At 45.8% G+C, this 26577-nt stretch overlaps 1 pseudogene across 1 annotated transcript in view; it reads right to left on the bottom strand.

Annotated features, from left to right (window-relative positions):
• Positions 1-24947, bottom strand: part of LOC308552026 (CDK2-associated and cullin domain-containing protein 1-like) — a 68059-nt pseudogene extending 43112 nt beyond the window's left edge. The window contains exons 1-2 of the transcript in view: positions 24875-24947; positions 23423-23610 (exon numbers count right to left, since the gene is read on the bottom strand). The product of the transcript in view is annotated as a CDK2-associated and cullin domain-containing protein 1-like (transcript). The remainder of the gene's footprint in view (positions 1-23422; positions 23611-24874) is intronic.
• Between the last annotated feature and the right edge of the window lie 1630 nt (positions 24948-26577).

Below are 26577 nucleotides of genomic sequence, written 5' to 3'. Positions count from 1 at the left end.
GGAAGAAAACATAGGCAGTAAAGTCACAGACATCCCACGTAGTAGAATTTTCACTGATACATCTCCTAGGGCAAGAGAAACAAAAGAAAAAATAAACATATGGGACTACATCAAACTAAAAAGCTTCTGCACAGCGAAAGAAAACAGCCTCAAAATACAAAGGAATCCCATGGTCTGGGAAAACATATTTGCCAAGGATGAATCTGATAAGGGGCTAATTTCCAAAGTGTACAAAGAACACATAGCACTCAGCAAGAGAAAGACAAACAACCCAATTAAGAAATGGGCAAAGGACCTGAATAGACACTTCTCCAAAGAGGACATACAGATGGCCAAGAAACACATGAGAAAATGCTCCACGTCGCTAATCACCAGAGAGATGCAAATTAAAACCACAATGAGGTATCACCTCACACCTGTCAGAATGGCTCCATCAACAAATCAACAAACAACATGTGCTGGCGAGGGTGTGGAGAAAGGGGAACCTAGTGCACTGCTGGTGGGAATGCAGACTGGTGCAACCACTGTGGAAAACAGTATGGAGGTTCCTCAAAAAATTAAAAATGGTGCTGCCGTTTGACCCAGTGATTCCACTCCTAGGAATGTATCCTAAGAATCCTGAATCATTCATCAGAAAGGATATACGCACCCCAATGTTCATAGTAGCACAGTTTACAATAGCTCAGATCTGGAAACAGCCCAAGTGCCCATCAGTAGATGAGTGGATAAAAAGCTGTGGGACATTCACACCATGGAATACTACGCAGCTGTAAAGAAGAAGGATCTCCTACCCTTTGGGACAGTATGGGTGGACCTGGAGAATATTATGCTAAATGAAATAAGCAAGGCAGTGAAAGACAAATATCACATGATCTGGCTTATATGAGGAATCTAAAGAACTTAATAAACTGATGAACAGAATAGATTCAATGACATGGAAGCAAAGATGAGACTAACGAATGTCAGAGGGATGGAGAAGGGCGGGTGGGTGGAGGGGGAGAGAATAACCAAAGAATTTATATGCATAAAGGCATAACCCAAGGACACGGACAATGGTGGGGAGAGGGACTGGGGAGGGGGAAAGGATGGGGTGGAATGGGCCATTGGGGAGAAAAAGGGACATCTGTAATATTTTAAACAAAAATTAAAAATTTTTTTTAAAAAAAGAATGGAACAACACGAAAAGAATTGATCTGCAAGGTCAAAGCCTTTCATGTGGGCATTGTATTCCTTGATGCAGGTAGGTTTTACAATATTCTCTCCCGTTTTTCTATTTTTTTTCCTGTTGTCTAGACAGAAGTGTCATGGATCTTTGATATCCTTCAGACAACCCGCTTGTCTTTCCATGCTAAGAGAAGAATATCGCCTTTTCTGGAAAATATTATGTCACCTTTCTTCATTCTTGATGTTTTCATTTTCAAATTTGACGATAAACCGCTACTCTTCGTAATAGTCCCACAGAATCTAGTTTTGTTCTGTAACAGCAATTCAGCAGATGTAGCATTGTAATAATTATCCTGGAAAATATGGTACCATATGCCAAGATAGGGTTCAAGGACTGAAAGAACAGTTTCTTGCAATTTCTTTCTTTCAGCAGTGCATATCTCCATAGTGCAGATATAGCCGATGTCACTCTTGCACACGATCCGAACAAGTAAACCATATTTTGTTATTTTCGCTGGGTTGTACATGAGAAATTTTAAACCTCCTCTCCATGGAATCATTGACTCGTCCAAAGACAACCGCTGCTTTGTTTTGTATATTGTTCGAAATTTATGCAGGAAATAATCCAGCACAGGTTGAATCTTGGAAAGTCTCCCCGAGCTACTGTACATTTGGGCGTTATCATTGAAATGCCAGAATGTCCATATTTGCTCAAATCTATGGCAACTCATTATCTGTGGAAATATAGGGGTACATATCAAAGGATCTGTTGAACAACAGTCTTTCAAGCTATCTTTTCTTGTTTGACCCATCAGAATAATTAGCTCAAGGAATTTCTTGGTGTCCTTCTGTGTAACTGGAGACCACTTTAGTGTTCTAGATGGTGTTTTGCATTTCATTGCGGTTTGATCGTGATAGTTGGACAGCTCTTTGCACATCTCAAACAATTCATCACCAAAAAAGAGATTGGTCACCGAGGTACAGAGTCACTCTGAGAAGGAAATGTAGTGACCCCAGCATGACCTTCAAACATCTGTAAGCATGGTGGTGTGTCAATTTCAGACCAACAATTATTAGTAGCTTCGTCCATGTCGGAATCACTTGAAAGCACCTCCACCTTGCACTTCCTTACAAGTCTAATAATTTCACTGTCAGTAGAGTCAGTAGAATCGTCTCCGGAATCGTCAAAACAGTCATCCGCATCTTCTATCTCACTAGGAATATCTGATAAATTATTGTTAAATACTTCCAGAAGTGTATCAGTTTCATTGGTTTCCTTCCTTTTTCTGAGAGAGGGCATTTTTAAGCTCCAGGAACTTGAAGATGAAGACTACTCGAATGACCAAAATACAATGTAACTGCAATGCTTTATGGGTTCGTGCAATTATATAGTTTTTTTGTAGATTGACCTGCACGGTTTCCACCAATGAGATTGCTTCATTCGATGTAGACAAGTCACTGTGTTGACATCTAAGGTCCAAAACAGATGGCGCGTGAAAAACGATAAAACTCATGAGCGGTCCTTAACAGATGGGGCATGAAACACGAGAAAACTTATGAGTGGTCCTTAAAAGATGGCGCACGAAAACAAGAAATCTCGTGAGCAGTACTTAACAGATGGGGCGTGAAACATGAGAAAACTCGTGAGCAGTACACAATGTGTTAAAACTGAAACTGCTATAAACTGTGTGAAGAATGGAGAAATAGGTATCTTTCTTGGAGACATTTACCTTAGAACACATCCCAGAGAAGAGGAGCTTTCAAAAATGGACTTCCCTTGTCAATTTCCTGGATGGGATGACCCTGGAAAGAAGGCTTGTAATTTAAAAGAAATAACAGGAAACCAATATCTAGGTAGTGAAACGAGCACACCAGCATGGGACAAGTGCATGTGTAGGATTTCAAGCACCAGCTCTTTGTGGACACTTGGAAAGAGCACTATGAAAAAAATTGGTACGAAGCGGAATTTTGCCAAAGTTGAAAGACCTTCCAAAACCAACACTAGAGAACTTAGCCAAACAATGAATGTTGCAATAAGCTCCTGCAGGAAAGGTGCTTCTATGACACAACCCCCAAGCAGATAGCTACATTCTACACAGTACAAAGTGCATATGAATTCCAGGCTGAAAACTCACTGCAGAAGGATGAAATGCATGTGTTTCTCTCTGAAAGAACACTCAGCCACTACATTGGTGCTTGCTCCTTCAAAGTCTTTGTAGAAACGTGTATTTTCACTGGTGGGATAAGTTTTGGGATTCATTGTTTCATCTCTTGCAAGCCTCATGTGCAGCCTTCTATGTTGTTTCCTTAGAGAATGTGGAAAAACGCAGATTATGTGTCCCAAATGACTTGTAATCCAGGGAAACACACACTGCATAACTTTCTTGGAGAAATTTACCTTATAACACATCGCAGAGTAGAGGAGCACTCAAAAAAGGACTTCCCTTGTCAATTTACTCAAAGATTGAATGATCCTCGAAATATTCCTTGTATTTCAGAAGACATAACAGTAACCCAATGCCTACGTAGTGAAACGTGCAAACCAGTACTGAAACAGTGAATGTATGGGCTTTCAAGCAGCATATCTTTGTGGGCACTTGGAATGAGTGCTGTGAGCTGAATTCCTATGAAGTGTGATTTGGTCACAGTTGTAAGCACTCCCAAAACAACCAACCAAGAAGTTAGGGAAATAATGAATGTTGCAACATATTCCTAAATGAAGGGTGTTATATGACACAACCCTCCAGAAGATATAAACATTCTACACAGTACAAAATGTGAGTTAATTCTAGGAAGGAAACTCACTGTAATGAAATGAAATGCATGCATTTCTCTTTGAAAAACACTGTCACTACACTGGTACTTTCTCCTTCATTGTCTTTGGAGAAATGTGTTTATTTCCTGGTAGAATGATTTTTGTCCTGCATGGTTGAACCTCTCGCAATGGTGATGTACAGCCTGCACTGTTTATACTTAGATGCCAGAAGCCGTTCCATCCTTGCTCCTTGACATAGTATGCAAGGAGGAGACATGTGCACAGCAAATGCTCTGTGGGACTTCGTGTATGGCATATCCCTCTTCCTATGCTTGTTCTCCTTTCTAACACTCTGTGTCTTACCCGAGTCACTTCACCAGAAAAGAGTTTTGCCCTAGCTGGAAACTTTTCCCTAGCAGGGGAATCAGACAGAACTGGAAAAGACAATGATTCAGTAAAAGCCCCAAAGAGTGCGGGAAAATTATGTGCTGCTTATGAGGAACTCAGACTGTCAGCAGAAAGTTTGGGACTTGTTAGGCCCACTACCACAGGAAGTTTCCCACCAGGGAAGAGGCCTTGGTTGGGGCCTCTGCTGATTTGCTGGCACAGGGCAATCCACAGGGAGTCCATCAGTGAGTTCCCACTAAGGAATGTATTACTGGGGGATGTTTATATTAATGAAAAACTCTGGGAATCCCCACAAGGAAAGAGCAGTCTAGGAAAGAGATTATTTCAATCTACACCTGAACTGTTATCATACACAGAATAACCATACACAGGATATTACAATGAGGATGGACTGCTGCAGGGAATGTAAGTGGAGAGACTGAGGCTGGGTGCCAGACAGGCAGGCAGTCACCATAGCTAAAAACAATCATGTGCAAGCTGCAGAGCCTTTACTTAGGACTCGCATAACCTTTACATAAGAAAAGCTGGCCTAGTTATTCTCCTTTTAGCTATACGGTAGAGCAATAAAATAGTAACTTCAGAATATAAATAACAAACTAGAGATGAACCTGTAGAATAGCCTATAGAAATACAAACAATAGATAAGACTAAAATTAACATACCTAAACAGATGTAAATTCTTTAGCAAAGGTCAGATAAGAAGGTACAATCGTTAACTGTGAAAGGCCAAAACAGAAACCATAACAAAGCATGATGTCATGTTGTTTAACCAGCAATAAAATCAAATAGTATAAATACAGTTGTAACAAGGCAATAAAGAGAGAAGCTGATTGTCCTGATGCTCTGAACGCTGTCTCCGTGTCCTGCATTCTTCCCTGATGCCGTTCACACCTTTGGGGACCCCTGGACCGCTGACTGGGGCTGGACCCTGGCACTTAGAGTATCTTGAAAAAATGAATCTGTAGCACAACTTACTTGTAATCCATAAAACCCCACAATAGGCATCTGTTGTTCACACACGATCTAAGGCATCTAAGTATACAACAGTGCAGGCTGTACATCACCATTGTGAGAGGTTCAACCATGCGGGACAAACTCATTCTACCAGGAAATAAACACATTTCTCAAAAGACTTTGAAGGAGAAAGTGCCAGTGTAGTGACAGTGTTTTTTCAAAGCATTTAGATGATCAAACTAACCAGAAAATAAGGTCATTTTGCAGGGAAATTGAACCGTGTCTGTACAAATGTTCATTTCAATCATCGCCTCCAGGGAAGGAAAGCATGAATTACACCATGTCATCAACCAAATCCTTACTTTTGCACAAGCTCATAAGAAAGACTTTGAAGAACAGTAAGGTTTCAGTATTTCTGTTTACCTTGAGTTGCCTAAAAGAGGTATAACATGTCTATTCAGTGGTGGAGGGTTACACACTCTACACATGTGTAACAGCATTTTAGTGCATCATCATGTGTAAAACTGAAACTGCTCCAGAGTGAAGCATGAGGAACAGGCAACTCTCTTAAAGACCTTTACTTTATAACAAATCAGAGGAGAGGAGCACTCTGCAAAGGACTTCCCTTGTGTATTTACTCAAAGACTGAATGTTCCTTGAAATATTCTTTGTATTTCACAAGACATAACAGGAACCCAATGCCTAGGTTGTGAAATTAGCAAACCAGTACTGGAACAGTGACTATTGGGGATTTCAAGCAGCAGCTCTTTGTGGACACTTGGAATGAACGCTGTGAAAGGAATTCGTATGAAGCGAGATTTGGGCACAGTTGTAGGCACTCCCTAAACAACCAATGGAGAAGTTATGCAAATAATGAATGTTGCAACATATTCATTGATGAGAGGTTGTTATATGGCACAATTCTCCAGAAGATATTAACATTCTACATAATACAAAATGCGTCATTAATTTCAGGATGGAAAATCATTCCAAGGGATAAAATGCATGTATTTCCCTTTCAAAGAACACCCCAGTCACTACATTGGTGCTTGCTCCTTCAAAGTCTTTTGAGAAAAGTGTATATTTACTGGTTGAATGAGTTTTGTCTTGCATTGTTTAACCTCTCACAACGGTGATGTACAGCCTTCAATGTTGTATACTGAGAATATCTTGAAAAACATGGATATTTAGCACAAATTACTGTTAACCCATGAAAACCCACACTAGGTAACTCTTGCTCAAACACATTCTTATACCTAAAGCATTTAAATAATAAAACTAACCATAAAAGTCATTTTGCAGTGAAATTCAATAGTTTCCAGTGAACCAAAGCATGAATTACTTCAGGTTATTGATGAAATTCTTACATTTTCACAAGCTCATAAGACAGACTGTAAGGAATAAGATTTCAGGGTTTCAATTTGCTTTGAGTTTCCTAAAAGAGGTAAAACCTGTTTATTCTGTGCTGGAGGGTTATAAATTGTACATATGTGAAACACCACTTTTAGAGTCTCATCATGTTTAAAACTGAAACTGCTACAAAGTGAGTGAAACATGGGGAAACAGGCAGCTTTCTTAAAGAACGTTTCCTTGTAACACATCACACAGGAGAGGAGCACTTTGCAAAGTACTTCACTTGTGTATTTAATCAAAGATTGAATGATCCTCTAAATAATAGTTGTATTTTACAAGACATAACAGAAAACCAATGCCTAGGTATTAAAATTAACAAGCCAAATTGGAACAGTGTATGTTTAGGATTTCAAACAGCAGCTCCTTGTGGACACATGGAATGAGCAGTGTAAAATTAATTCATAGGAAGCTGGATTTCAGCAAAGCTGTAAGCACTCTCAAAGCTACAAAAAGAGGAGTTATCCAAATAATTAACCTTGCAACATGCTCCTAACATGAGAGGCTGTTATATGACACAACTCTCCAGAAGATATCAACTTTCTACACATTAAAAAATGCTTGTTAATTCCAGGATGGAAACTCACTGCAAAGAGATAAAATGCATGTATTTATCTTTGAAACAACTCTCAGTCACCACATTGGTGCTTTTTACTTCAAAGTCTTTGGAGAAAAGTGTATATTAACTGTTGGAATAAGTTTTATCTTGCATTGTTTAACCTCTCGCAGCAGTGATGTACAACCTTCAATGTTGTATACTTAGAGGAGCTTGAGAAACGGATTTGAAGACTATACTTTCAGGGATCCTTTCTATAGTTTGTTACTAGAGAAGTTTCTCTGAACGTGTAGAGCATCTGTTCTTGGGGTACTTTAAGGGGAATATTGACAGCAACACAATCATAGAGGGGGATTTTAACACTCCACTCTCAGCATTGGATAGATCATCAGGACAAAAAATCAACAGGAAAACAGAGACCTTAAATGACTCACTAGACCTAATGGATTTAAATAACATTTCCATAACATTTCACCCCAAAGCAGCAGAATACACATTCTTCTCAAAAGCACAGGGAACATTCTCAAAAACAGACCACATGATAGGGCAGAGGGCAAGTCTCTACAAATACAAGAAGCTTGAAATCATATCAAGCATCTTCTCGGATCACAATGCCATGAAACTAGAAATCAACCACTATAAAAAAGCTCAAAAATATTCAAACACATGGAGGCTAAAGAGCATGCTATCAAACAATGAATGGGTTACCAATGAGATCAAGGAAGAAGTCAAACACTTCATGAAAAGAAATGAAAATGAAGAGAAAACAACCCCAAATCTATGGGACATGGAGAAAGCAGTCCTGAGAGGAAAATTCATAGCATTACAGGCCTATCTCAAGAAACAGGAAAAAGATCTAATGAACCATATAACACACAACTGAAAGTAGTAGTACAAGAACAGCAAGAAAAGCCCCGAGGAAGTAGAAGTAAGGAAATAATAAAGATTAGAGCAGAAATTAATGACATAGAGACTAAAGAAACAATACAAAAAATCAATGAAACCAAGAGCTGGTTCCTTGAAAAGATAACTCAGATTGATGCACCTTTAGCCACACTCACTAAGAAACAAAGAGAGAGGACTCAAATAAATAAAATCAGAAGTGAAAGAGGCGATATAACAACTAACCCAAGAGAAATATGAAGGATTTTAAGAAAATACTATGAGCAACTATATGCCAACAAACTGGACAACATGGGGGAAATGGACAAATTCCTAGAACCTTCCAAAGCTGAATCAAGAAGAGGCAGAAAACCTGAATAGGCCGATAATAACTAATGAAATTGAAGAAGTAATCACAGAACTCCCAGCACACAAAAGTCATGGAACAGATGAATCTACAGACGAGTTTTACCAAACATTCAAAGAAGAATTAACACCTTTTCTATTCAAACTATTCCAGAAAATTCAAGAGAAGGAAAAACTCCCAAACTCTTTTTATGAGGCCAGCATCATCCTAATCCCAAAACCAGATAAAGACACTACAAAGAAAGAAAATTACAGGCCAGTATCCCCAATTAATATAGATGCTAAAATCCTCACTAAAATACTAGCAAACCGGATCCAGCAATACATTAAAAAGATCATACATCATGACCAAGTGGGATTTATTCTGGGGATGCAAGGCTGGCACAACATCCGCAAATGAGTAAATGTGATACATCACATAAACAAAATGAAGGACAAAAATCATATGATCATATCAATAGACACAGAAAAAGCATTTGACAAAATCCAGCACCCATTTCTGATAAAAACTCTCAGCAAAGTGGGAATTACCAACTTATCTGTTAAGGAACATTCTTCTTTATTTTTAAAAGTTATAGGTTCCAAGACATAAGATATCTAAATTAATAATAATAAAAAATACATATATATCCTATGACACTGACAGGAAAAGAGGTCATGTACAGTAAAGAGGCAGTACACTATAGTGCACGAGTGTGCGGCCTTTGGAGTCAGACTGGGTTTACTTCTTAGCTCTACCACTTAATAGTTATTTAATCTAGTTGTTCCTGTCTCCTCATATGTAAAGTAGGAGTAATACAAGTACCTACCTCTTGGGTTAAGAGGTTTAAATGGGACAATACATATAAAGTATTTAGAATAGTACCTGCTACATACTATACCACAGGTTAGCACACTGTGGCCCACAGGCCTGCTGCCTATTTTTACAAAGTTCTACCAAAACACAACCACACCCAATTATTCATGTGTGGCCCTTTTTCCACAACAGCAGCATAGTCATGAACAGGAAAGAGTAATGTTATCAGTCTGCAGCCCTAAAGTGGGACTTTCCTACAGACGCCTAAATACAACTTTGTTTTTTGGCTAAAAATGATTTTTCTCAACTGCCTTTTAAGATCTTTCACATTCATATGCTAATTTACCAAAATTCTAGTTAATGGTGTAGTTTTCTATTCAGCTTACTTATATAATTGCTAAAAGCTCATCTCCAGAATCACGCAGACCCAAAGGAAGCTCTACCATTCCTTAACTAGTTCTGTGACCTTAGGAAAGTTACTTAACTTCTCAGTCTATTTCCTTATTATAAGAATCCTAATCTCGCCCGGCCGGGCGTGGCTCAGCGGTTGAGCGTCGACCTGGGATCCAGGCAATCGGGGTTCAATTCCCGGTCAGGGCACATGCCTGGGTTGTGGGCTTGATCAATGACTCTCCCATCATTGATGTTTCTATCTCTCTCTCTCCCTCTCCTTTCCTCTCTCTGAAATCAATAAAGACATATATATATAAAAAAAAAGAATCCTAATCTCATAGGTTGTTGTATTAAGAGAAACAATTCAGATGAAGTGTTCATTGCCTGCTTAACTTCGTTATTTTTTATTTTTTTAAATCATCTATTACTTGAATTAGGCAATTTTGTGTACTAAATGCAAATGAGGGCACAAGCCCAGCTGGTGTGGCTCAATGGTTGAGCATCAATCTAGGATCCAGAAGATCAAGGTTTGATTCCTGGTCAGGGCACATGCCCAGGTTGCGGGCTCGATCCCCAGCAAGGGGAGTGCAGGAGGCAGCTGATCAATAACTCTCATCACTGATGTTTCTATCTCTCTCCCTCTCCCTTCCTCTCTCTGAAATCAATAAAGACATATCTAAAATGAAATAAAAAATGAGAGCCCAAAATATTTCAAAATATTCTAATTAAATCCCAAAGAAAATAATATCTTCCCAGTCTAAGAAAAAAAAAATTAAAAATAACTGTTTGTTTTTAAACCCATACATGTCTGTGAGGATTGCTTTCCATCCAACATACACTGGGATGTCTATTGAAGTGCAGTCAAATGAATAACAAAATAGTTTCCAAACTTTTTCTTCCACTCATTAATCTATTCAACAAATAATTATTAAGCAACAACTTGCTGTGCTTAGCATTCTGAGGATAAAAATTGATTATTAAAACAGTGTCTGTCACCATGAAGTATATCCTGTGGGGAGATAAGAAGTGTCACAAACAACTGCCATATTTCCTCCTATTAAAGATTACACAGAGGTTTTGCCTCAGAATGTTTTTACATTCTTTCCTGAAGATATAAACTTTCCTGCTGATACACTGGATTAAACACTGGAGTGACTCAGGGCTTGGTGCTGAGCATCATCTTCTCACTGCACCGTCCAGCACAAAGAGCTCACACATGCAAGTGGTAAGAGAGACGGACCCTAAGGTCCTGACAACACGAGGCTCCATGCCATCCGCTTGGACTTTTACGTAAAAGGAAAATGGGCTTCTAGCTCACTTAAGCCAATGTTCTTTGGGAGTGCTTGCTGCTCCCTGCAGCTGAATCAATTCCTAACTGATGCAACGATCCAACCAAATTCTCAATGATGAAAGGAAAGAAGCAACAAAGAAGGAAAGGGACATGTGGGACAAAGGTTGGAATTCACTAAAAATACCTAAGTATCTACTATACATACAGGTAGTAGGCACTGAGCTCGGAGCTGGTTAATTTAAAAACAAACAAAACACTGTCTTTGGATAAATAAAACTGAGAAAACGCATTCTAGTAAGGAAATCAAAGGTACTACTCTGTCTCCAACACCTCAAACATGATATGCCAAAGACAGTCATTATCTTCCCCCCAAAAGATACTGCTCATATGTGTGGGGCAAGGGGTAGATGGGACATCTCTGTATCTTCTCCTCAATTTTTCTGTTAACTTAAAACTGCTCTAAAAAAATTGTCTCAATTTTTTTTTTAAGGTCAGGTCCCCCTCCCTCCATATTTCCTACTTGTCTAGTATTCACACTCAAAACCTGTGTCATATCTGATTTCTCATATGCACTAACCCTCATATCTGACTATCATATTCTAATACGAAAGTATACTTTGTTTTAAGATTATCCTCTTTAAAGCATGATTTCCAGTAAAATACTGTGTTCTTTTAAGTGGAGAATACACATATTTAATTATTTAGTATGTACACACTCTCCCTTCAGCTAGACTATAGGTTTGTCATTTTGTTTCTGTTTTTTTGGAGGGCAGACACCATGTTTTAATCCACAACACACAGCCTAGTCCTCAATAAATACTGAAAAACAATCAATAAATGAGTCCTAGTTGAAAAAGCTGCTTTGTTATGTGTTCTTAGAAAGGCCTATATTTCACATTCAGCTTGCAGTGTGGTAACTTCAGGTAACTCCAACTGCTGTGTGGGGTGCTTTTTAGATTCGATATGGTAATAACTAGTACAGAGATCAGAGCTAGTTCACAAGAAACTGAGGAAGCTTTGGGATACACCAAGTGCATGGGCTATAAAAGTGGACACTACTATTACCTATGAAAATATTGTGGCCCAGCCAGGCGTGGCTCAGCAGTTGAGCATTGACCAAGGATCCAGGTAATCGACGTTTGATTCCCAGCCAGGGCACATGCCCGGGTTGCGGGTTTGATCCCCAGTCGGGGGCGTGCAGGAGGCAGCAGATCAATGTTTTTCTCTCTTTCTCTCTCCCTCTCCCTTCCTTTCTCTGAAGTCAATAAAGATATATTTTTTAAAAAGAATATTGTGACACAACCCATATATTAAAGGTACTACTGAAAAATTAAACCAACCATGGTTCTGAGATTTAATTTTTTAAATGAAAAAAAATCCTTATGATAAATAAATTTAAGACAGCTTTTTAAATAGGTTGTCTCTCTTTCTTAATATAATATAAATGTACATTACCCAAACATACAGATTTATGCAACATTCCCCCCCTCTCCCATTTCAAACTGAGATCATATGTTCTTGGGTCACCTTTTCTAGCTACAAATGTGAAATTTGAGATAGGAATAAAAATCCCTTTAATATTAACTAAAGTAAGATGTAAAGTGGGAATGGAAATCTGCCATTACTAATTAGCACTGTTAAGAGTTAATTTTACGCCCAGCCAGGCGGGGCTCAGCGGCTGAGCGTCCACCTAGGATCCAGGTGATCGGGGTTCGATGCCTGGTCAGGGCACATGCCCGGGTTGCGGGCTCGATCAATGACTCTCTCATCATTGATGTTTCTATCTCTCTCTCTCCCTCTCCTTTCCTCTCTCTGAAATCAATAAAGATATACTTTTTTTAAAAAAAAGTTAATTTTACTAGAACAGACATTTGTATAACAAAAGATATACATCCGATTCTTTATAAATGATAATGAACTTGGAAATATAGCCTATCAATTTCATCTGTGAAACATCATTCCGCAGTGTTAAATCATTCATTATAAATGCTAGAGGCTCAGGTGAGAGTCAAGATGAAAGAGGATCCAGTAGCCACTTGTGTTTAATTTTAGACTTTTCTGCCTCAGCTCACAAAGAAGCACCCTTGACTAAGGGGCCCTTTGTAAATTCCACAGCTTCAGAGTTAAAATGTCCAAATGATACTTCACAGATACAGGGCAATTGAGACTAGAACAGCATCTTTAAAAGAACAATCTAGGACATGTGTGGGGAGCCGCTGTGGCCCCAGGCACAGAGGAGCCGCCTGGGTGAGCTGCAGAGGTGCTCTCCTGCTCCCTGACCCAGACCTTGAGGAACCAAAGCAATACTAAATCTAGAAAGGCTAATTAGGAAGCTGGCCCGGCCTGAAGGGTTAAGGGATAGTCAAGCCACATACCAAGCCAAGGACTCAATCCTCCCCAGAAGTTCCCATTAGAAGCCGAGATAAGGATACTTTCCAAGGCCTGAGCTCCTGCAGGAGGCAGGGTGTTTACTCTGAAAAGGCATTCGTAGGACCTTGGAGGAATAACTTTGTATCGGGCAAGGGGAAGGAATGCGGGGCGGGGTGCTATTCAGCACAGTCAACAGGGCCTGTACATATTGAGCAGAGAAAATGAACTCGGGGCTGCGGCAGCCACGAGCTGCAGTCCTCCCCATCCCATCTGTTTTGTGTCTGTCTTTTCTCCATCCTCACCCCTTCCTCAGGACCGTTCGACTCTGCCGGCGGGCTCCGGCAGGCATGAGAGTATAACAGAAAGTAACATGTACTTGTGTGAGAACCTTCTTTTATAAATATTTGGAAGGCATAACTTCTTTTCTTTGCATTGACTGAGACCTGCTATGCAGTATTCCTTGAATAATTTATCATAGTGTTTCTTTGCAAGTCTCTTCTCCCTAGATTCATAAAAAATATAAATTTTCATTTAGAAATTCAACTGTGGTTTGCTACTTGGAAGCAATGTCAAATAAATAATGCATATGATATAAATATTAATGTTTTAAAAGAGGTCTATTACTTATATGTGCCTAGAATATTGGGACATTAACTCTTACAGTTCTCTCAGAGAGGGAATCTACAAGACTGACAGTCAGAATGAGAACCAGCCCACTCTTCACTTTTCAGCCTTTGTAATGTTTGGATTTTTAGAACCATTTTCAGGTTATTTTTTCCCCAAAATATTTTTAGAAATTTTAAAGAAGTCCTAGCTAGTCTGCTCAGGGGTTAGAGTGTGGGCCAGTGGACTGAAGAGTCCTGGGTTCAGTTCTGCCAGGGCATGCACCTCGTTGCAGGCGCATTCCCCGGCCCGGGTTAGGGCATGTGGGAGGCAACCAATCGATGTCTCTCTCACACTGGTGTTTCTCTCCCCCCTCTTCCACTCTCTCTGAAAAGCAATGGAAACAATATCCTCAGGTGAAGATAAAAAATAAAAATAAATTTTTTTTTAAAGAAACATATTATAGGACAACAGACAATATTCTTCTAAATGTTTTTTAAAGACAAACTCAAGCAATGAGAAGTCAGTTAAAACTGCTAAAAATTACCACAAGTACCAAACTAGAGTCAGACCTGAGACACGGATTCATGTCCTCAGTTCAGCGCTGTTGCACGCAGGGTGGCAGAGGGTGAGAGCACCGGCCACGCCCTGCGCCAGCCCGATGGCTGAAACCACCGGCTCTCGTCCACTCCCTCCTCCTCGCTCCAGAGAAATCTCACTTTCTCATGACAGCCATGTCTGTCTTGTCGTTTTCCCTGGAAAATAAAACTATTTCAATTTAATATAAACAATTAGTCAATTTAGGAGGTTAAGCAGTCCTGTGAGATTTTTGGACACCTGAGTAAATATATAATACACAGAGATAAAGACAGTTTTATGTGTATGCATATATGCACATATGTTTGTAAAAACCATTCCAGTGCACCATAAAGAGTGCCACTACAGAAGCAATTTAAATGGATAAGAAATTCATCCATCTCTAGCACTGGTTTCAATTATACACAAGGTGATAAATAACCAAAGCTGGGATGAGAAATCTGAGGAAACATTAAATGGACAGGGAAAAATGTATGAAAATTTTAAAAAGCCAATCACCGCACCCTATTGAGATCTAATTTTTAAAAACATATGAAGAGTTTTCCATCCCTCATTTTACTACCGTTTCTTAGGAAGAATAAGTAAGAAAGAGAGTCGAGGAATATACTTTTTCCAGATGCTAAGTTTGGGGGTAGAACAGGGATTGTTGGGGAGTACAGTCCAAATTGAGAAGGGAGTAAGTTTGGGATAGATAAGATAGCATAAAGTTTTTCAGGGCTCTCCCAGTTCAGAAAATTGTTAAGTCAGAGGGAAAAACCCACACAAAACCAAGAGGCTCTGAAGAGCCCCAAATAGAGGAAGCAATTTCATGTGTGGGAAATATTAGAGTGAGGTTTCTTGCTTTCCCTACACTTAAAAAAGCAATCCCAAATGCTGAGGTTTAAAAAGGTCAAAGACCCTCCCTAAGGGGAAAAAAAATTCCGTACGATCAGGCACATCCGTATTGCTCACAAATTCTGTTATTGCCAGGGGCAGATCTGGCTCAGCAGGCTACCTGTTGCCACAAAAATGGGGTTCATGAGAAGCTACTTAGCTAGAAGCTATGGACGGTCTCTCCACCTTGTGATATAACAAGGAAATCAGAATGGGAAGCAGAGGAAAATTACAGAACCAAGACGACATAACAGCTGTGGGTCTTCAAAAGATCTATCTCCACAGCCCCCTCTATTCTACATAAACCTCATGGCACTTACCCAAATCGCTTGAAATCTTCTCTTTTGCCTCCATAGTATAAAATATAGTCATTTACAAACTTTGCATGCCTTTGATACTGAAATGCAAAAAATTAAGGATTTTATTTGTTTAAAAGTTGTCCTATGTCCATGATGTATCAGTGAGTAGAAATCAAAAGCATAGTATGAGTCTATTTAGTTTTTTTAATATGCAAATATACATTATACATGCTTATAAATTCAAAGGTAGAAAAAGGTAAGTATTAAACTATTCCATATGAACATTATAGAGTACAGGGACTTTCACTTTCCACTGAATGCTGTTTATATTGTTTGGAACATTTTTCAAGCATATACTACTCATGATAAAATATATCTCTATCTGGGGAGAAAGCTTCCTTTTCTATTGCTAACCTACATATAGCCTCACACCACCACTCATTTTAATCATCACAATATGAAAAAATATAGTTTCTAAAATTAAAGGTAAGGAGTAGAATTTACCTTTCATTATTATAAAATATAATTGACCTATTCCAGTAATAATAAAACCTCTAATAATAGAAGATGAAACTTTATAATACTAAATCCTAACTTTAGGCTTTCAAAAAAAACACAGCAAATATAAGAAATATTATTTTTTATACTTTAATATTCAAAGAATCCACAGTCACGTTTATTTTCAGTGCAGTGTAACAAGATACATGAGATTAAAATGTTTTCTTTTGAAAAGCTTAATGGTGCTCTCTCTAGAGGTGAGTTTGCACATACTAGAACTGACCTCATCTATAATACCGTCTGTGACTACATCCTATTAAAGATAGTGATTTAATTGAACAAAATGTGTTCCAATAGAGTACCAAATCAGAATATACTTCCAAAACTGGAAACAAAACAGTTAACATTTCAGAAAAGAAAAAAGAGACAGCCAAATACCTGAAGATACTGGTTTTAGCTCTTGGTCTATCACTAACTGATCATGTGGCCATAACAAGTCACTTAAATCTTCTAGAGATGGGGTCAGCAAACATTTTCTGTAAATAGTAGATGTGCAGGCCATCTGGTCGCTGTTGCAACTGCACGGATCTGCCATTTTAGTATGAAAGTTGGCACAGATAATGTCTAAATGAATGAGCATATCTGTGGTTCCACAAATCTATTTCCAACAGGGAGTGGGTGGGACTTTGCTTCCAGGAAGATGAAGTAGACAAAGATGTACTTCTCCCTACTCTTCCCACTAAGAACAGCTAAATCCCTTGGAAGTTATATATTTATTTTTTTATTTTTAAATATATCTTTATTGATTTCAGAAAGAGGAAAGGAGAGGGAGAGAGAGAGATAGAAACATCAATGATGAGAGAGTCATTGATTGAGCCCACAACTGGGGCATGTGCCTTGACCGGGAATCAAACCCCAATCGCCTGGATCCTAGCTCGATGCTCAACCACTGAGCCACGCCCGGTCGGGCGGAAGTTATATATTTAAAAAACACAGGAAGCCCTGCTGGTGTGGCAGAGTGGTTCAGCATTGACTTATGATCCAGGCAACTGAGGTTCAATTCCCAGTCAGGGCATGTGCCCGGGTTGTGGGGCCTATCCCCAGTAGGGGGCCTGCAGGAGGCAGCTTATCAACAACTCTCTCTCATCACTGATGTTTCTATCTCTCTCTCCCCCTCTCCCTGCCTCTCTCTGAAATCAATAAAGTCATATTTAAAAATACAAAACAACAAAAAACAAATAGGAAGCCCTGGCGAGTGTGGCTCAGTTGGTTGTATGTTGTCTCATACGCTGAAAGGTTGCTTGTTCAATTCCCGGACGGGGTACCTGTCAGGGTTTCAGGCTTGATCTCCAGGAAGGGGGCATGCGGGAGGCAGCTGATCAATGTTTCACTCTCATATCAATGCTTCTCTCCTCTCTCTCTCTCCCCCCTTGTTCTAGCTCTAAAAATCAATTCAAAAATCTTAAAAAAAAAAAAGAAACACAGGAAGACTCTGAAAGGTGGAGAGAAGGCATATTAGCTAGGGACCTCAGGACCCATGGTGTAACATGGTGGTGAATTACCCTTTTTGCCTTTTAAATCCCAGATTTGGAGGTGAAGAAAGCTGGAGACCTGGAAATATCAACTAGCACAGATTTTTTAAAATCCCAAAAGCCTTCTCTAACTGAATAACTAAGAGATAGGCAGTCTAACAAGATAGATAACTTTTAGACAATAACTATTCTACTCCAGCCAAACACTCCAGAAAAAAACTGTGTCCCACCTCTACCCATGCCAGAAAAGGGGACCTAGACTTTCATCCTTACCAGGCTTTAAGTAGATGCCCCAACACCCCCAGATGAATGGTGTCAGAAAAGGCAGAGTAGACATTGAAATGCTAAAGGAACACAGAGCACAGGTAAACAACTGGGTCAGGAGATAAGAGGAATAAATAAGTTGTTGACAAAAAAACTTCTATAACTTAAAGTATCAGAAATGATAACAAAGTGAAACAGATTACTCCAGGTGGGAGGGAGTGTATCTAACTGACATCATATCCCTCTCCCAATCCTGACCATAGCAATACACACCTAGACATACTTCAGGTCTTCCTTGGCCTCTCTCACTCTCCAATATTCAGGAATACGGAAGGTCAGTGGTAGCAGTTACTGTAATGAGCCACAGTCTTACCAAAAAGTTGAGCTGATACATGCCATAATAGGGAAGCAAGGTATGGCTTAAAGAGAGCCCCAACTCATGCCTGAGAGTTGAAGCCACAGCAGACCTGAGAATAGACCTACCTTTAAATACAAGTTTTACAAAGGCCTTAACTAGCCAAGAACCAGGTAAGAAGAGAATGAGAGTTAAATGAGACATGTTGAGAGCTTGGCAAAAACAGGTTGGAAAAATATTTGCAAGTTCATGGACTTTGTAAACCTATTTATAGAACATTAGGAATATGTTTTCTTAGTTTGTCTCTAAATCTTTCTTATATATTAGTAAGAGAGAATTCAAAGGTATAAATGGCAAAATTTCATATCAATAAAGACATCTTTAAAGATAAAAACTCAATCTGACTTTATAAGATTTTATTAAATAAAAAAGATTTTAAAATATTCTACTAGTTATAAAAACCTAGAAATATAAAAAGAATACAGCATCCATAGCTATGAAATGAAACCTTCTATTTCTTGCTTCTTCCTTGTTAAGACAAATTTTATTTTAAACAAATTTCAAGGTCATCTTTTGGAGCAGTAAGTCATCTTCAACAGTCCTGGTTTATTAAGAAGAAAAATTACTAAAAGAGCTTATCTCAAAGGGTTTCCTGCTTCTTTATATTTTCACAACTGGAACATGTTTTAAAGAATTTAAGTCTTAACTTAAAAAAGACTCACTGAGGAGGAAAACAAGCTGGCAGCGTAACAGCTGCACTGCCGCCTCCCGCAACCACATCAAAAGTAAAACTAAAATACCCAACCGCCATCACTCTGAGCCTCCTGAAATCTGGCTGCACAGAAGCCCCACAACCAGGGACCTGAAGAAGCACCAAGACCAGTAGCTGGGGCGAAGACATGGGCCAATCGGGGCTGAATCACGGAGACGCGGCCGCGGGCCCACACCCGGTGCTGCAGTTGAAACTGGGAAGGGAATCTCGGCGGTGGAGGTTTCCAAAAGGAGGGAGGGGTCCCAGCCCCACAGCAGGCCCCCAGCCCAGGGCTCCAAGCCAGGAAGAGACGTCCCCAAAACTCTGGGCTGTGAAACCCGCCGGGACTGTCCCTGAGGGTGACGGAGGCTGTGGGAGCCCCAGCAGCTCCTCCTAAAGGGCCTGCGCACGGACTCACTCGGACGCTCCCTCTGAGCCCAGCGCCGGGAGCAGCCTAAAAGGACCTGGGACACTCGGGGAGGAACTAACCTGCCTGAAGTTGGGCTGAGAGGTGGAGGGGCGGCTTCCTCCCAGGCAGAAGGGCTGGCAGAGGCCATGGCTCCTTTGGTAAGTCCTCCCCATACACTGCCAGGCAGGCACCATATTTGAATCGCCAGCACCTGACTCGCACCATTGGCCCCACCCCTCCCCACCTGCAGCTCATCCAAGCCATTTCCAGGGGCTTTTCTATGCAAGTGGCCTCTCAAACCTCATGCTGAGGACTTTCCTAAAATCTCTCAAACAAGCAGCATCGGGCCCCATACAGCTTGATAAGTGGCCCCAGGCCTGGCACTAGCGGCAGCTGCATTGGCTCATAGCTTGGCCTCTCCTGGGCTCCTCCAAGCCCAGCACAAGTAGCAGCCAACTACGGTTTGATGTGTAGCTTATGCTGGGTGGCCCTGGGCAAGGCACTGGCACAGGCTGACTTTGCACCTCCTGGGAGGCCCAGAGACAGTGCACCTGGTGATCAGACTCGACCACGTGGATTACAACCCTACCACATCCACGAGTGACACTCAAGGGGCACACTTGGTGAACACCAAAGCTCCACTGAAGTAAATCCTGCTCCATAGGGGTGTCTCCAGCACAGCAGCTCTCTGGCTGTAGTTGCAGCTGGTCCTCACAGCTGATTGGCCTGGGGGTCAGTTCCTCACAGGGACACCAACAGCAACCAAGGCTCAACTACAACAGGATAGTGCACACAGCCCACACAGGGGAGCACCTAGAAGGCGCAGCTCAGGTGACTGGGGAGGCTGAGCCACTGGTCCCTACAGGACACCTACTACACAAAGCCACTCTACCAATTCCAGGAGACATAGCAGCTCTGCCTAATACATAGAAACAAACACCTGGAAGCAGACAAAATGCGGAGGCAACAAAGGAAAGAACAGAAGAAATCTCTAGAAGAGGAACTAAATGAAATAGATCCAAGCAAGCTAACAGATAGAGAGTTCAGAATTTTGGTTATAAGGATGTTTAAGCATACTATTAGGTAAATAACTGAGAAAACTGATAACATAATAAAGTACCAATTTGAAATGAAGGCTACAGGAACTGAAATGAAGAATAATTAACAGGGAATCAACAGTAGAGTAGAGGACGCTGAGAATCAAATCAGCAATTTGGAGCATGAGGAAACAAAAAACACCCAACCAGAAGAGCAAAAAGAAAAAAGAATCCAGAAATATGAAAATAGTATAAGGAGCCTCTGGGACAACGTCAAGAGGCCCAACATTCATATTATTGGGGTGTCAGAAGGGGAAGAAAGAGACCAAGGAATTGAAAACCTATTTGAAAAAATAATTACAGAAAACTTCCCCTACCTGGGGAAAGAAGTCAACTTACAAGTCCAGGAAGCACAGAGGGTCCCAAAGAAGAGGAGCCCAAAGAGGCCCACAGCAAGACACATCGTAATTAAAATGCCAAAGGTTAAAGACAAAGAGAGAATCTTAAAAGCAGCAAGAGAAAAGCAGTTAATTACCTCCAAGGGAGCACCCATAGGACTGTCAGCTGATTTCTCAACAGAAACCTTGCAGGCCAGAAGGGAGTGGCAAGAAATATTCAAAGTGATGAAAAACAAGGAACTACAACCAAGATTGCTCTACCCAGCAAAGCTATCATTTAGAATTGAAGGTCAGATAAACAGCTTCACAGATAAGAAAAAACTAAAGGAGTTTGTCACCACCAGACCAGCACTACAGGAAATGTTGAAGGGTCTTCTTTAAGAAGAAGCTAATGAACAAAAGAATCTGACGAACTAAATAGATCCAGAGACACTGACGCATGCAACAGACGAACATATTTCAGAGGAAAGAGGGAAGGGGGTGGAGGGTGGGAAGAGGTTAACCAAAGAAGTTATATGCATAACCCATGGACACAGTCAATAATGGGGTGAAGGCCTGGGAAGGGGGTGGGAGGGAAGTGGAGGGGATCAATTGGGGAGGGGGGGGAAATGGTATACCTGTAATACTCTCAACAATAAAGATAAATTTTAAAAGTAAAAAGAAAAAAAGACTCACTGATCTTTAATGAGACATTTTATGTCTCCTTAAATGGCTTAATATCTTAACCTTATTTTATACCTATAAAATGGAGCAGCAGATGAAACTAACAAATGTATGAGTCCTGGTGTCTGACCACCTAGATTCCTGGGTTCAAATTCTGGCTCTGTCATTCACTATCTTAATCTTAAATCAAATTAAGTTACTTAAGTTCTTTGTGCCACAATTTCCCTGTTTGTAGAGACAACAAAGTTTCTGGTAACTGATGATATGAAAAAAAGAGGACTGATTACAGATGAGATAAACTGTACACGATTAGCCCTAGTCATGTAGATATATGTAACCCTAGAGCAGAGAAGGATATCTAGCTAGATTTAAGTTCTAGTCTTACAAAGTCGTATTTTTGAATAAAAAAATCTTAAAAATGAAAAGCAACATAAAATGTAATTTGTTACAATTTTTTCTATTCTTTTGGTTATCCACGAAGACTTGAATACCCAACAAAAATGCTCAGTCTGTTAGTATGCCTCCTGTATGCTCTCGGAGTGAAACCATGAGCCAGTTTTCATAAGCCCGATTCACCAGTCAGTGCTCCGCTCTCAGCTAACGGATGAAGCCCAGTTTCTGAGCACTGAGAGCGAAAGCCGCGCCGCCAAAGACAATCCCACCGAGGTACAGGAGCCTCCGGACACGGCCAGGCTTCGCCGCGGGCAGGTCTTGTCGCTTCCGGTTCAATAGAAGTCCCACGAACCCCTCTGGACAGCTTGGTCTGTCCGTCCGCAGCCGGGAGAGCGCCGCTCGCAGGCGGCCCGCCCGAGCCGCCGGGGTGGGGTCCCCGCCGAGCCCCCGCGCGCCCGCAGCCCCCGCCTTTCCCCGCCGAGCCCCCGCGCGCCCGCAGCCCCCGCCTTTCCCCCCGAGCCCCCCGCCTTTCCCCGCCGAGCCCCCCGCCTTTCCCCCCGAGCCCTCCGCGCGCCCGCAGCCCCCCGCCTTTCCCCGCCGAGCCCCCGCGCGCCCGCAGCCCCCCGCCTTGCCCCCCGCCTTTCCCCGCCGAGCCCCCCCGCGCCCGCAGCCCCCCGCCTTTCCCCGCCGAGCCCCCCGCCTTTCCCCGCCGAGCCCCCCGCCTTTCCCCCCGAGCCCTCCGCGCGCCCGCAGCCCCCCGCCTTTCCCCGCCGAGCCCCCGCGCGCCCGCAGCCCCCCGCCTTTCCCCGCCGAGCCCCCGCGCGCCCGCAGCCCCCCGCCTTTCCCCGCCGAGCCCCCGCGCGCCCGCAGCCCCCGCCTTTCCCCGCCGAGCCCCCGCGCGCCCGCAGCCCCCCGCCTTTCCCCGCCGAGCCCCCCGCCTTTCCGCGCCCGCAGCCCCCCACCTTTCCCCGCCCAGCCCCCCGCGCGCCCGCAGCCCCCCGCCTTTCCCCGCCGCGCGCCCGCAGTCCCCCGCCTTTTTCCCGCCGAGCCCCCGCGCGCCCGCAGCCCCCCGCCTTTCCCCGCCGAGCCCCCCGCCTTTCCCCCCGAGCCCCCCGCCTTTCCCCGCCGAGCCCCCGCGCGCCCGCAGCCCCCCGCCTTTCCCCGCCGAGCCCCCGCAGCCCCCCGCCTTTCCCCCCGAGCCCCCCGCCTTTCCGCGCCCGCAGGCCCCGTCCCCGCGTGAACGTGCCCGTTTCCCGTAAGTGTTCGCGGACTTCTCAGTCAGTTCATTGTGAACAAGGCTCCCCGCAGAGCGCCGGGGCCGCCACGCGCGCAGGGCGCACTCCCGCTGCCCGTGTGCGCGCCTCGCAGCCGGGACGGGCCCGCGGCGCGGCCAGCGAAGGGTCACCTTTCCCGCCGGTTCTCCGGCGCCGCCGACCAGCCGCAGCCTCCACGCCCGCGTCGCGGGGGAGCGTCGGCTGCGGAGCCCGGGCCGCTGGGGAAGGAGACGGGTCAGCAGCAGGTTCCCTTCCACAGCGCGGCGGCGTGAGGGCGGCGGGGGACCCTGGCCCGGCCGCGCCCCGTCTGGCGACGGACCTGCCCCTGGAAAGCGCGTCGGCGCCGCCCCGCGGGCCTCGGACCCTCCCGGGGGCCGCCCCGGACCGGCCGGCCGGCGCGACTCGGAGGGACAGCGGCCGCGCGCTGACCGTCACCCCGCGGACACCGGGCGGCGCCGCACAGACGCCGCTCCCAGCCCCGCGAGCGGAGCTGCCCACCGAGGGAGGCGTCCCGGGGGGCGGTCAGTTCCGCAGGGCGGGGGCGGCTCGGCCCCGGCTCCCAGCCGTGGCTTCAGCTCCTCCAACCCGCCCCCGGAACCGCTCGCCGCGGTCACTCCTTAGGCTGACCGCCCTGGCGAGCGGCGCCCGGCCATCCTCCCCGGCCCCCTCGGGGTGCTGGCTGGGGGCACCGCGGGAGGGAAGCGCCGCCGGCCGCCCTCCGCACTGCCCGCCCGGGTCGGCCGCCCGGCCCGGGCCCAGGACCCGCCCCGCCGCTCGCGGGACACGCTCGGGCGGCCGCCGCGCAGGCAGGGACGGGACGACCTGTGAGCGGCCACCTTGCCCAGCGTGGGCGGGACTTCCTTCTTCTCTTAGACCTCGGTGTGTGTTTTCCACGCTCCATCGCCCTGCTCTTTGCCTCGGCAACCTTATTTTCTTTCATTTATTAATGAAATTCTCAGAAATACTCAAAGATTTCAATGGTCAGTAAGTTGTGTCAGAAGCGGCTCCCGGTTTAGCCTGATGTTGAATTTGGGACACACATGAACGGGGGTGTTAGTTGGCTTCTAGATGTTGTAAAGACCAATTCACGTGGCGATGAGAAACCAGGCCCAGCCGAATGGGGCGCCGAACTCCTTAAGCTTGAACATTCGCGCGGCAGGAGGCGGGGGCAGCGCTGCCGGCGGGGTCCCGGCGGCGCCCCGGGGCGCCGGTCGGCCGCGCGGGCCTCGGGCTCAAGTCCCATCGCGGCGCCGACGAGGCCGCGGGCGGGCGTTTCTCCCTGATGCGCAGGTTCGTCTCTCTCCTTTCCTCTCACACACAAAAAGCAATTAAAAAAAAGAAAAACATATCCTTGGGTGAGGGTTAAAAAAAAAAAAAAACTCACTACACCTGACTGCGCTGGGCCGAGGACACAACGCGCGTTTCTACCCCGGGACCCTGAATAAGCCGCCCCATCCTCGGCCTCCTGCGCCGAGCAGCCCGTCTCAGGCTCGGGGGCGGCGCCCTCCCCGGCTCCGCGCTCACGGCGAGGCCCCGGCCCCGCTGCAGCTCCGCCGGACACCCGCCGCCCGCTCCGGCCTCACCCCCGTGGTCAGCGCCCTGCACCGCCCGCAGCCCGCTGAGGCCCCGCGGCCGCACTCCGTCCTCACTCTCCATGTCTGGCGGGCCCACCCCTGGGTGCTCGGAGCTGCTCTGAGATGAGCCCACGCGACCGCAGGTCCCGACTCTGCACGTCATTGTCTTTCCGCCAGCGGGTCTACAGCCTGCGAGCCTCGGTCCCCGTTTACAGAACGAGGGCGGTGAGGAAAACCCGCCTCGTGGGACTGGACGCTGAGCTACCACGTGTGACCGGCGCGGGCGGCGTCGGGCCCAGTACCCGGCCCCGGTTCGCCGCCGCACCGTCCTCCTCCCGCCCGGGCCCTGTTCGCCGCCGCACCGTCCTCCTCCCGCCCGGCCCCTGTTCGCCGCCGCACCGCCCTCCTCCCGCCCGGCCCCTGTTCGCCCTGCAGCGTCCTCCTCCCGCCCGGGCCCTGTTCGCCGCCGCACCGTCCTCCTCCCGCCCGGCCCCTGTTCGCCCTGCAGCGTCCTCCTCCCGCCCGGGGCCCTGTTCGCCGCCGCACCGTCCTCCTCCCGCCCGGCCCCTGTTCTCCCAGCACCGTCCTCCTCCCGCCCGGGCCCTGTTCGCCCTGCACCGTCCTCCTCCCGCCCGGCCCCTGTTCGCCCTGCTCCGTCCTCCTCCCGCCCGGGCCCTGTTCGCCCTGCACCGTCCTCCTCCCGCCCGGGCCCTGTTCGCCGCCGCACCGTCCTCCTCTGGTTCCCGCGCCCCAGGCTCCACCTCCCGCGCGGGCCCCTCCGCACCCTCGTCCCGCGGCTTCGCCCGTTCCACACCCGCCTCGGCCCAGGGGTCGCACTAAAATGCTCTCGCTCCCTGCAGGCTACAGACACAGACAAGGGCGGAGAAACTCAAGAAGGGAAAGCCCGCTGTCTCCAGAGCCTGACGGGAGATAATCACCGAGGAGCACACGAGTGACAAGCTCGACGTCCCTCCCCCGACGCCAGACACGCGCCGGCTCCGCGCACAGCCGCCCCGCCCCCTGCTTTGCACGTCCGCCCGCAGAGGCGGCGTCTTCTCCTGCCCTGGCCGCTGCAGCAACGGCCCGCGGCCCGAACGAGCCGCCGCCAGGCCACCCCGGCCGCAGAGAGGGCACCCCGTCTGCAGAGGCCACCCCGTCCGCAGAGAGGGCACCCCGTCCGCAAAGAGGCCACCCCGGCCGCAGAGAGGGCACCCCGTCTGCAGAGGCCACCCCGGCCACAGAGAGGGCACCCCGTCTGCAGAGGCCACCCCGGCCGGAGAGAGGGCACCCCGTCTGCAGAGGCCACCCCGGCCGCAGAGAGGGCACCCCGTCCGCAGAGAGGCCACCCCGGCCGCAGAGAGGCCACCCCGGCCGCAGAGAGGGCACCCCGTCCGCAGAGAGGCCACCCCGGCCGCAGAGAGGGCACCCCGTCCGCAGAGAGGCCACCCCGGCCGCAGAGAGGGCACCCCGTCTGCAGAGAGGCCACCCCGGCCGGAGAGAGGGCACCCTGTCCGCAGAGAGGCCACCCCGGCCACAGAGAGAGCACCCTGTCCGCAGAGGCCCCCGAAGCGCTGCCGCCACCCCGCGCCCCGTCTCCCGCCTTCCTCCTTCCTCCTCTCCCTACGGTCCCCACTGGGCGCTGCTTCCGGTCCTGCTCGGCCGCGTGTCACACCTAAATGGCACCGTCCCCGACAGTGCCGAACTTGTGCTAC

The sequence above is a fragment of the Miniopterus schreibersii genome (assembly GCF_964146895.1).
Source record: "Miniopterus schreibersii genome assembly, contig: HAP1_SCAFFOLD_26, whole genome shotgun sequence".
NCBI lineage: Eukaryota > Metazoa > Chordata > Mammalia > Chiroptera > Miniopteridae > Miniopterus > Miniopterus schreibersii.
The sequence above is the reverse complement of the archived record's forward strand: the minus strand, read 5'-3'. Positions and strand labels throughout refer to the sequence as shown.